This window comes from Tachypleus tridentatus, chromosome 6 (assembly GCF_004210375.1).
Source record: "Tachypleus tridentatus isolate NWPU-2018 chromosome 6, ASM421037v1, whole genome shotgun sequence".
Classification (NCBI taxonomy): domain Eukaryota; kingdom Metazoa; phylum Arthropoda; class Merostomata; order Xiphosura; family Limulidae; genus Tachypleus; species Tachypleus tridentatus.
In genome coordinates, this window is record NC_134830.1 from 65,741,522 (window position 1) to 65,754,048 (window position 12,527).

Genomic DNA, 12,527 nt, shown 5'->3' on the forward strand with positions numbered 1-12,527 from the left:
TATGAATCATTCTGACCAATCTTGAAGGAGAATCAGTTATTTTGGCGTGGAAAAGAGTAGAACTGGTGAATTCTCATTCGTTGTTTTAAACATACAGAATACCAATATACTTCATAAACTATTTAGAATTTTAATCTGTTTCATTCTGGAATAATATTTTTCTTAACTTCGCATACGTCTTCTAAAAATATATCAGTTGTGATTCTTCATTTACTTATCTGTTTACAAATTGTACTTTGGAATATCCAAAATACACATCCCTAGGATCATTTTATCGTTTGTCACCATACCTACTAGCAGACTGAATGAAACTGAATTTCAATGAATTGATCTTTATTATCGATTAGTGATCAGTAGACGTTCCTTACTCAATTAACTTCAGACTGGCTCACTAGCCGACAACTTATATAAAAAACAGTTTTTACTTGTAGAAAAGGGAAGTTCTGTCTTATTCTCTAGTCTCACTGTACTATTAACGTAGGTCAGGGACTGCAACTGCGAGAAATGTAAACGTAAACTTCACTTTTATCTCTGATGTACACTTTACAGAAACAATGAAATCCCTTAGAATATTGCGCTCCTATTTTGAAAAATTTTACTGTCTCTCAACTGTTTATGACGTTACGTTATAGTTATTATTTCTAAGCCAAATATGTACTAGTTTCTAAGAGCATTTGCTCACTCAAAGTGTCACTTTGAACACAGCTGTTGTTTCTGTAGGTGCTTGCATAACATGTACGCGATTATCATCTACTTCGTTCCACATGATATTAAGAACCACATTAATATGCAATAAGAATAAACACAGAACTTATATTTTCCTGTTCATTACACATTCACTGCTACGTTGGGAAGCTTACGTTGAAAGTATATATAGTCACAAATCTTTAGTTATTGTGTTTTGAATTTTTAGTTTTTATTCTTTACAACTTGTGAAAAGATGTGTGCTTGTCTCGCTATTCTATGAATTCTCCGCATCTAATCTAACTATGTATATGACGTATATTTATGTTCCTTACTGTAGCTTAAGTGACTACCTCATTTCATTAACGATGCAGTAATTCATAGCATAACATTATTTTACTAAAACATTGATTGCGTGTATGACAAACTATTATATGTTTTAGATGAAATTTAAACTAAAATAATTATTACGTTTAAACGTTAACAAATTAATCACCTATTGAGATTAATTTTGCAGTTACGTTGTCATTTTGACTCGGATGAATATTTGGCTTCTTCGTTTTTCCAAATGATGGCGTCATTTTCCGTGTCAGCAACATATGAAACTGTATCAGAATATTGTGAAATCGGCTATTCACCTTCGGGACCAAAAAAGGAAGAAACTATTCCTTCAGCAACTTATGAGAACAAGCTTAACCCATTGGAATCGAACACTTCCGAAAGAAATGTTCAAGAAACTGACATATTGAAACTTAACTCTTATACTAATTATGAAAATTCGGAAAGTTTGTATGATCAAGATGAAAACTATTTGTCTGATCAATCACAATCATCTCCTTTTATAAGCCATGATCTTAGAAACGAACGCAAGCGCTGGATTACGAAACGTCAGGCTCTAATTTTCTCCCAAATCAGTTTCGCTTTCACCTGTCAAGCCAGTTGTAACGCTCTTATTTTCTCCTTCTTCCCTAAAGAGGTAATTGTGTTTTTCTTCATTTCTACTTAAACTGATAGTAAACAATTCAGACAACTAAATCAAAAACAAAAATGTCGCACATGATTAAAACACAAAATAGGATAAAACCAAAAATAATGTTCCATGTAACAGAAAAAGGGAAAAATGTGCAGAAATATATTCTATACAGCAGTAATGACAAGCTACCAATTATACTTAACCTTTATCAGTAATTCTCAAGAATGCAATAAAAGTATAACTAAAGATAAATATCAATTAGAATAGTTCATGCACCACGTTCTATTGCATGACAAATCTAGTATTTAAGCGTTATAAGTCCGTAAAATTGCTACTTTTACACCATAAAACAAAATGGTTTGTTAGATTGTTGTCGTTGTTTATTATTTTCGCGCAAATCTACACGAGATCTATTAAAGCAAGCCGTCCCTAATTAAATAATATAAGACAAGAGGGAAGGCAGAAAATCATCACCACCCGCAACCAACTTTTGGGCGTCTTTTTATCCAATTAATAGTGGGATTGACTCATCATTTGGTCATAGCAGCTCATTGAGACAAAAGGGAGGAAAGATAACTGAACAATATAAGGAAAGAGATGACCACAGGTCGGGTTTTAAAATAATACAATGTCATTAAATACAATAACTGTTACATACTTGTATAAAAATAATATTGAAACGCAAAACGTCCTTGTCATCAATTAATACTGCAAGACAAATTATCTAAAATAGCCGTCATTAACTTCAAAATAATAAACTAGAAGCATAACAGAAAATCAACATTGTATACTGCCACATCTTGTCTAGGATTTTTGATTTTGCTTTTTTGTCTGAATAAAAATGAAAACACAATCCCAAATGAGACGATGCTGCTGTATAATGTTCTCGTTCTTTTAACAACCTAACAATATTATTGTGTAAATATGTACACGATTGTTTTATATTTTAAACATATTCCTTCTTCTTTGTAATTTTTCTTAGTGAAATCTGAAACATTTCATTTTTGTGGAAATTTCAATTGTTTCCTTTATTGCTCAGCTATAAAACTACTACTCAATTATTAAATTAATGATTGGTGAGGTTGTTCCTGAGATCTGATATTTGATAATAACCAAAAACGTTTCATTTTCAGACAGAAAGAAAAATGTAACGTCAACACAGTACGGACTTCTTTGCGGAGTGTCTTCTTTGACTAAATTTTTACTTTCTCCATTTATTTCCAAAATGGTGAGTACCATTTAAAAAATAGAAGGTCAGTTAATTGTTTAAATTATTATTTTTGTTACTGTAGAACTCATCGAGTTAGATGGTAAACTAAGTTTTATAGCTGCAATAGATACCAATTGCAGACTATCAGGAAAAGTAGACGAGATAAAAATAATTTTTCAATAACAGTGCATGGAAAGATATAAAACATTTTTTCACAAAAACGAGAAAAAAATTAAAGTACAAACTCAATTATTTTACTTCTGTAAAATTCAGTGGATTTTAACAAAACGATTTCAAACATGTAATCAACAAATCACATGATAGCCGAAGCTGCTATGATGTGTTTCATAATATAATTTATTTTGGATAAGTGTCCTATTGACTATGTTAAGTTTGTTAGAATGTTATTACTTTAAATAACCGAAAATTTGAATATTCAATTTAAAAGTTAATTAACTGTTAATATGAATGAACTTTATGGCACTCCTAACAGGACAGTCTTTTTTAAACAGAAATATATTTTATTATAGAAAAAGAAAATAGACAATATCATTTACAATAACGGTTAATACTAATAGTTATTACAAATTATTGTTTTCAAACAATATCGATTATTATATCCAGAAAAGAACTGAAGATTTTATCAATAATTAATCCTAGTTCACAATGTCCAAATTAATTATGAGTTGACACTGTTGGATCTCTCAAAAGCTAGCCAGCACGGTTATCCTTACGCCGCTCATAAGCTGTCTTTTACTTACGAGATATTTAATTTCCTCGTTGAAGTAATAACATTCTAAGTAATTCACAGAAGTTGACCAGTTTACAAGGCTCTATATCTGTGAACGTTCCTGTCAGTTACGAGGCCAAAAGGTAACTGACAGTAGCTGTCCAATACTACCACCGTGTCTACTGTTTCTCAGCTGACTGTTTTTATATGAATCACACGATTTTGTATAAATTTCAAGAATGTTCGAGCGCGTTAACTTAAAACAAATATTATTGATTCTTACTCTCAAGAATCTTCTACAAAGTTCGAAAACATGAGGGACTTGCTCAATACGTAGTCATAAATATACGTCATCTCCAAGAAAATAAACTACATTGAAACAAGCGTAAGTATTAAAATAAACGTATAACGGTGAATCCATAACTAGTTCTGTGATGGTCTCTTCTCGTTGAACATTCTCATGAAAAAAACAAATTATTTTTATGCAGAAAAACGACTATCCACCGCAATTCAACGAGAAATATTTCTTTATATCCTTATATTATTATTTAACAGTCGATTATTTTACATTTTGCACTCATTCTCTACATTCTTTCGATTCATTTTCTTCTTTCAGTAAAAGTTTGTTTATCAAGTGTAAAAATAAAGCTATATTATATTTCTTCCCCTTATTTTCAATTATTTTTCGTACATTTTGAATCACATAATTCATTTGTTAAATGTAACTTATCTTTATCGTTTCTTTCTTTTCGCTTTCGTAAAAATACATTCATTTCTTTATTCCGATAAAGCCATTATAATTTTTGTCGTATAATTTGTAACACGATTTAACACTAATGTAGAATATTCACCTAAAATGGTTTCATAATTTGAAGTAAATATCTAGTATTTTGTTTATTTTTACAAATAACTATGGTCAAATACATCACAAGTGGACTACAAAGACACCGTGGAGCTTAAAATTCGATATTATACAGTTGAACGCATTAATTTAGTAATTTAAGTAATTTCTGTCAATTGGTTATAGAATCACGGATTTCTAACTGTTTGGTTAATAAGCTGTATATTTTCATGAAGTAAGCAAATAATAATAAGTTGTTAATAGTGAATTTCAAACAATACCAGTAAAGTAGAGAATAATCCGTACCGGATGATTATTTTCTCATAAAGAGATTTTAAACCAACTGTTTATTGGGCAGAACTGGCGGTTCTCAAACTTTTTCAGAAGACTATCTGATGATAAAAGTTTACCTTCATGAGATTTTTGTGATATTTTCTTACAACACTCTTTGCTCCAAATTACTTAATGTTTTAAAATTTCACGCTAATGACACTTACCCAGATGCACTCTGACGCTGAAAAAATGCTCAGTTGTTATTCTAAATTATCTGACTTAGCCAATTCGGTGCCTTTGAGTGATTGTTTTTTATATCACTTCTTTATTACCTTTATTAATCGATTCGTTGAATGGTTTATTGACGCCTTATCTAAGAACATTCGTTTATCACAAAGAATTTTCTATCACATAATTGATATATTAATGGTTACAAATGGTTAATTGCCATCTTGTAAATGTTTCTTTTAACTAAAAGTTTTTTTATTTGTAGGTGTCAAAGACCTCACCAAAATTTTTATTAATCTCGGGGTTATGTTTAAGCGGTTGTGCTACGATTTTTCTTGGGTAAGTTTATTTTTCCATTTTTCTTTTATCAAAATAACAATGAAGATAAATATAGAAAGAAGAACGACTTTTATTAACAAAACATATTTTTTCATTCGTTGAATTTCGCGTAAAACTACTCCAGAGTTATAGGTGACATATTAAAGAAAAAGAACCAGCCAATAATTCCCTCCGCCAGTTCTTTGTATACTCCCAATAATATTTGGATTGACGATCACGTTACAGTGCCTCCTCTGCCATCAGAAACGACAAAAATATTTTGTTACTTGGTTTCATCAGTTTTTAGAAAGTCCATATGGATAATTACCAACATGATGGTTATCTAACTTCTATTATATACGATTATGAAAATGCAAATGAACAGTTCACGTACCATACGTGATCATTATGAAACTCTGTGGATAGAATGTATCACAATTGTACTTGTTTTCATAAAAAGAATGAAAATATATGCAACATATCTTTAAACTGAGCAGATAAATACGAAATTGGTTCTACACACATGTTAGTTTAAAAGGAGACTACTATTACATGAACATGTGGTTACAGTCCTCGTGACAATTATACGAAGCTATTGTGATCAGTTTTACCAATTACAGGATCGTAGCTCAAATGTTAGAAGTGGTTATTTTAGTTAACTGCTTTTAGTCTACTCTTTTAATTGACAATTAATGACAGAGGTAGCCCACCACGTAGTTTTACACAAAAATTCTACAAAACAACAAGGAATCTCCTACGTCATACGTTTAGTGCTGCAAATTCTGCTTTTTCAAAAGTTACATTTCTTCTTTAAAACAGCAAAGTTTTATGCCAACGTAATTTAATGTTCTTTTAATATTCAGCTTCCCAACTGCTGTACGTTAAGCAACATGTCTAACGTGGTGTTTATTTTTATCATTTCGCCTCAATAAACTTGAATGCAAAAGATTTCGTAATTAATTAGAAATGCTTTTCAGGGTATGAATTTTTGTATCTGGCTACTGTGGTAAATAATCTTTAATATTTTATGGGAAACATTCAAAAGTATCAGATTAAATAGCTTTAAAAAAGAAAGAAACAAATATAATCAAACATATAATTTTCGAGTAGACATTCTCATGTTAGTTACTTTACTAAAATTTCAGCCATTTGAAAAAAGTTAGTTATTGAGCAATAAAAATGTTATTTTTCGATTAAATGTCTGAGTAAGAAAAGAGTGGAAGAAAAATTGTTTTAAACCATATATAATTGAATAAAAAATGAAAAAGAAATATACAATAATAACTCAACAATATATGAGCATCATGCACTCACCAAACCGTCTAACACTGCAACAAGCGAGATATTTTGTCATCAGTACTGCGAGGAACGTTCGAACGGTTTCGTGTTAGGGTTACATGCAAAATATATTTTATAATCCATAATTTACTACTACATTTCAGCATTCTAACAAAGACTCCACCTGGACTTACATTTCTTGGATTATCATTTATGGGAAGGATTATTCAGGCTATTGGATCAGTATCTCTAATTACTCTGGGCTATGTCTTCATTGCCAACGAATTTACTAAATATCGTTCAACAGCTCTGGTAAGAATAATTTCTTTTTAGAATCTCAAATCTATTTTTCTGAATACAATGTATTCTATGATTAACTGCTAGTTTGAAAAATATAGCCTCAACAGTAGTATGAAAACTTATAATTTGAGATCTTGTTTGTTTAAATTCTAATTAAATTAATTTTTGAGAAAACTGATGTGAAAATATCAAGATGATGTCGGTTAATAACATGTGATAGCTTCGAAGTTACATTTCTGTTCGGGCCTGGCATGGCCAAGCGCGTTAAGGCGTGCGCTTCGTAATCTGCGGGTCGCGGGTTTGCGCCCGAATCGCACCAAACATTCTCGCCCTCCCAGCCGTGGGGGCGTTATAATGTTACGGTTAATCCTACTATTCGTTGATGAAAGAGTTGGCGGTGGGTGGTGATGACTAGCTGCCTTCCCTCTAGTCTTACACTGCTAAGTTGGAGACGGCTAGCACAGATAGCCCACGAGTAGCTTTGTGCGAAATTCCAAAAAAACAAACAAACAAAACATTTCTGTTCACAAACTAAAGTATTTCAATTTGTAATTTTTAATACATTTTACACTTCATTTAGAGTTTAGTAAAACTAATTTTTCTATTGATATTGGCATGGAGCCCCAAGTTTAGCGGTGTGTCTGTGTATTTATAACACTACAATCCGTAATTCGATACCCGTTTTTAGAAAGCACACATAGACTCTTTTGTAGCTTTGTTCAAAACGTAGAAAAAAACATGTTTCATATTCACAACACTTTAAAACATGGATATCAAAAACAATTCACCCATTCTTACATACCAAACAAATCCGCAATACGAATGAGAGTTCTCATGCAAAATAAATATTTTTTTTTAAATGAAAAAAATTGAAAACGATAGAGTGAATTTATTCCTTACTTTATTTTGCACAAATGAAAATTACCAACCAGTTGTAATAACGCATTGACTATTGAAGTAACGTTGAAACAGCTGTACGTCTAGTATTCTAAAGAATACTCCTGAAGTTGTTTTGATAGAGAATATTTTACTAATTTTTGCTGAGATGTGTGGTGTTGACTATATTCCTAAATTACTGAAGGCTAGCACAGAAAGCCCTCGTTTAACTTTGCTCAAAACTCAAAACAAACCATGCAAGACAAATATATATCATATTTAACTGAGTCACGTAATCTATCACTTAAAACTGGATACTTTACTGCGTACTGGAAAACCACTGTCGTCACAGACATAACAAAATTAAACCTCGTTCACATTGTAGATCAATAAGCCTATTAAACAGCACGGAGAACTAATGGAAAAAATAGCATATTTATATTCTATTTCAAAACATATCAAGATTACACCGACGTACAAAACGTACCCAACCACAAAAACAGAGCGCTGATCACTAAAAGTAATCGAAACAATATTACAAAATGTTATCAAGACAATTTAAACTCAGATGTCTTGCGACTTTGTTTTCAAGCAACTCGAGTACACTCATGTGTCACGATAAGGTAGTCAAGCGGTTATTTCGAACACATCACATTGGTTGCATACAAAAAAAGTTTAGACGTCTACTGACTAAGTAAAATCTTTGTTATAAATCAAGTAAAAACTGAAGTCATTAAATTCTATCATTGTTTGAAAAAAGAAACAGAAACGAAAAAATGTTATCCCCAGTAGAAGAAACACACTGATGCAGCAACTTCCAACGTTAGCAAAAACACATGATTCATGTCGCACCCACCTCGCTCCGTATTACATTTGTAATCATAAATATGTAGTATTTTAACCATCTATATTTCTTTTTTCTCGTTTCAGACTTACAGCTTTAGACACTACCTGAATAGAGTATTCAGGGTTTAACTAATGAAATTGGGGTTTACTTGGGATATTTACGTCTTCCTTACACATTAATTTTTTTTTATAGGGAATACAGAACCCAACCAATGAACACATATGTAAGAGTGAAAGAAATCTTAACTTATGTTTAAAATAAATACGTAGCTAGAACTAATGCAAAAAAATCTGAGGGTCGCGGTTTCGCATCCCCGTCGGGCTAAACATGCTTGCTCTTTCAGCCGCGGGGACGTTATTATGTGACGTTCAATCCCACTATTCGTTGGTAAAAGAGTAGCCCAAGAGTTGGCGGTGGTTGGTGATGACTATCTGCCTTCCATTTAGTCTTACACTGGGAAATTAGGGACGTCTAACACAAATAGCCCTCGAGTAGCTTTGTGCGAAATTTAAAAAAAAACAACTGTTACTGGCACTCGAGAATCAAAGAAACGTAACCAAATTATATATCATATTTGTATTTCGTAAGATATTGATGTTAAAAGGGATGCTCATTTTAATGTCTTAACCTAAAAATGCAACTGCAATAATATTGGTCTCACTATTAAAGGCCACCAGTGAAATGTTATTCGGTTTGGGTGTCACTCTTGGACCTGCTATTGGAGGCGCCCTCTATGAGGTAAACATGTTCCTAATATTACTTGTAAAAGAATTTAAGTTTCTAAGCATTTGCGACTTTTGTAAGTAGTAAATTTGGATATCACTACTTGTAAGATAATTTTCGAACATCACGTCTTTTTTCGAGTTATGAAATGTGGTTTTAAAATTGAACACAGATCATTTTCCCTTCAATCTAAATTATCACCAGTCAAGAATTGAAATGAAGCTCAGGTCATTCCATTAATTGAACTTTATACCATTATAAATGTATTTATTCAACCGATACTTGTATTTAACAAGTTTAAAACAATGACGTAAAATTATTCTTATGGTACTTAATAAAGTTATTAATACTGTAGAAAATAAAACGGCAAAACATGGTAGAGAAAAGTGTCCAAATCTTCCAACATTTTCACATCAATCTTTTTTAGTCATCACAGACATTACATATCAGTTCGTGCTTCGAGAATATATACTGTTGACAACTGAAGTACAGAAGGAATCGAATGCATACTTACGAAATACCATGTTCTTGAGTAGCAGAAGAGTTATTAATAAAGTTATTAATAGCATAAATGATAAAATAATAGAACTTAGAAAAAATATTGTATGTATATGTACAAATAAGCTAGTTAATTTATTTTCAATATTAGTTATTCTGGTTTTCAGGTTGGAGGTTATATGTTACCGTTTTTCCTCATTGGAGGGATTCTCTTGTGTTTATCTGCAATCATGTTCTTCTTCTTACCAGACACAGGTGATAAAAATTAAGCTTCGCTGTCAACTTAAATTTTATTATAATTGACTCATTTATGCCACACTTCTCGGTTATGAGATTCTAAATTGTTGTTGTTTGACTGAGTTAATACATAAACAGGTTTGTAAAACAAACTTAATCATATTTATAAGTTGCTTAGAACCACTTTCATTTTATTGATAAGATTTAAAAATTCTCTGTTAACAATATGTTATTTCACAGTATTTTATTATCAACGTAGTCAGTTACACTGCATTTTATGTTCTTCTTATGTTGAAACAGAATATTCTACTCAAGACAACAAAGGTGAAGTTTTAAAGATTTTTCTGAACCCTTCTTTTATTGTGGCAATGATAAATGTCTCAACAGCCTTCGTTATCCTGGGTTTTAATAACGCTACCTTGGAGCCTCACATCAGACAGGTACGTTAAATTCAGTTGTTTCTTTGTGTTCCATAAAATCCTCAGTATCGTAGTGGAGACATCATACTGAAAACATCAAACAGTCAAGTCGTATTATAAAATCGGTTTACATTAACGTCAATTAGATTTTATTTTTTCCGTCGTAATTTTTAATTTTCCAATGACGTAGAAAGTAAGTTAACTGTATACTGACTGCTCCTTTGTTTGTTTCTCTTACTAAAAGCTACATCCAATACGTCTACGGAAAATATTTGAGCCTGGAAAGTTTCTTTACTATTTTGTATTTAAATATAAAAGTAAAAACGAAATAAGCACAGTTCAATTTCAACTCTCTATCTAGTTGCAATTTGTAAGCTTGTTTTCAACATTAATTGAGAAAAAAGGGGATCTAACTATTCACAATATATTTTGATGACAAATGTTTTAAAAGATTTATATTGTTATGTATATTTATATATTACATTTTAAAGATTTATAAAAGACTTAATACCATTAGCAAGCACCATTCTAATATCAAAGTAAATTCAAACAGTATATTATTGAATACGAGTTTTATCATTTTCTGAAGTATTGTGTGTTTACTTCGTGCAGTTTGGTCTAGCACCATCGGTTGTTGGACTAATATTTATTGTTTCTGGTGGAATGTACTCAGTGGGAACTCTTGTCTGGGGATATATTTATGACAAAACTGTGAGTATATCAGATTCAATTGATTAATACAGTTATACTCATAAATCTCTCTTATAAAGATGGATTATTTACTCAAATTGTAAAGTAACCACTATGTTTAAATAAATAGTCAAGAACATTTCAATTTCGATAAATGATTATACTCAGTTCTTATGAAACAAATTTACAAACTGACACTCCGATCAAAATAAAAGTTCAATTTACAATAAACCTCCGCTGAATTAAACAGACGTGTTCTGAACTTATTTTATTGTTTTTCAGCTTCATTCTTGCTTTCCATTCTATACAAACAGCAATATTTGCATAACAAGTTTATTACTAATTGGACCTGCGCCTTTTCTTCCTCTGAAAATGTAAGTTTTATCTCATGTTATACATTATATCGGTTATGTGCTTTTATGTCTCATATTGTTTACTTGTATTTTCAAACTTATTTTTTCTCTAAGTAGACTAGGAAATACATTTAGAGGTTTAGATATATCTCTAATTCTAAGTTCCACTGACTGATTTTCTATCGTTAAGTCACGCTCTTTATTATTTATGTTACACATTCATTGCTTTTGGAGTGAAAGATGTATGAAGAAACTTCCTTTAAATACATCTGAGCTTATCCTTAACTTATCTATTGAGAAAGAACGTAAGTAAAGAAATAAAAGGTATTTATTGAACGTATTGTAATATATTTTACAAAATTATTAGGCAGTAACAATATAGAAACTTGTTTGTAGTTAAGCGAAAAGCTACACAAAAATCTGTCTGTTTTTCTCGTTCCAATTCCAAAGACATACTTCTGAGTCAATGGGGTAGGAAGGAGTATTAATAATACACTATTCTTGATCATCTGTTTTTAAATCTGACAACATAAGTACACTTTTATAACTTCCTCTTCAAAAACTAATTATTCATAAACTAATTTAGAAATTTTAAATCATATGTCTTGTTCTCACTTGTTCGACAGATTGAATACAACAAACGTTGGCTATGATTGACAATAATCACAAATTTTGATAAAGGTGTCATCAATTTAAAAGATTTATCAGGTATTTCTAGATATAAATATGCTATCAAACAGTTTATTATTAACCAACTGAGAAATATTGTGATAAATATCTTGTTTAATTACTCACCAAAACAATCAAGTTCTTTGGTCGTGTTTTGACCTTGTAGTGTGTTGTATTGACTTACATAATCTGAGGGATATTCGTAACAGAATATTATGCTCTTTTCTGATTGTTCCACAGGAATCTCTTATGCTAAGATATCATTCCACCACAACTACTACTGATATCTTCCTGTTTCACGGTCATCTAAATTGTTGTTTGTGTACAATTTGAACTTTTCTACACCCTCAAAGAGAACGTCTCAATCTCTATTTTTATTA

At 31.1% G+C, this 12,527-nt stretch overlaps 2 long non-coding RNA genes across 2 annotated transcripts; both read left to right on the forward strand.

The window, feature by feature from the left end:
- The first annotated feature begins 5,225 nt into the window (after nt 1-5,225).
- On the forward strand, nt 5,226-9,298 carry LOC143254572 (uncharacterized). Its single transcript, XR_013030260.1, has 3 exons — nt 5,226-5,278; nt 6,700-6,847; nt 9,228-9,298. It is a non-coding gene; the product is annotated as an uncharacterized LOC143254572 (long non-coding RNA).
- Nucleotides 9,299-10,328: 1,030 nt separating this feature from the next.
- LOC143251633 (uncharacterized) lies at nt 10,329-11,503 on the forward strand. The gene is made up of 3 exons (XR_013028632.1): nt 10,329-10,456; nt 11,048-11,146; nt 11,408-11,503. It is a non-coding gene; the product is annotated as an uncharacterized LOC143251633 (long non-coding RNA).
- Nucleotides 11,504-12,527: the final 1,024 nt, after the last annotated feature.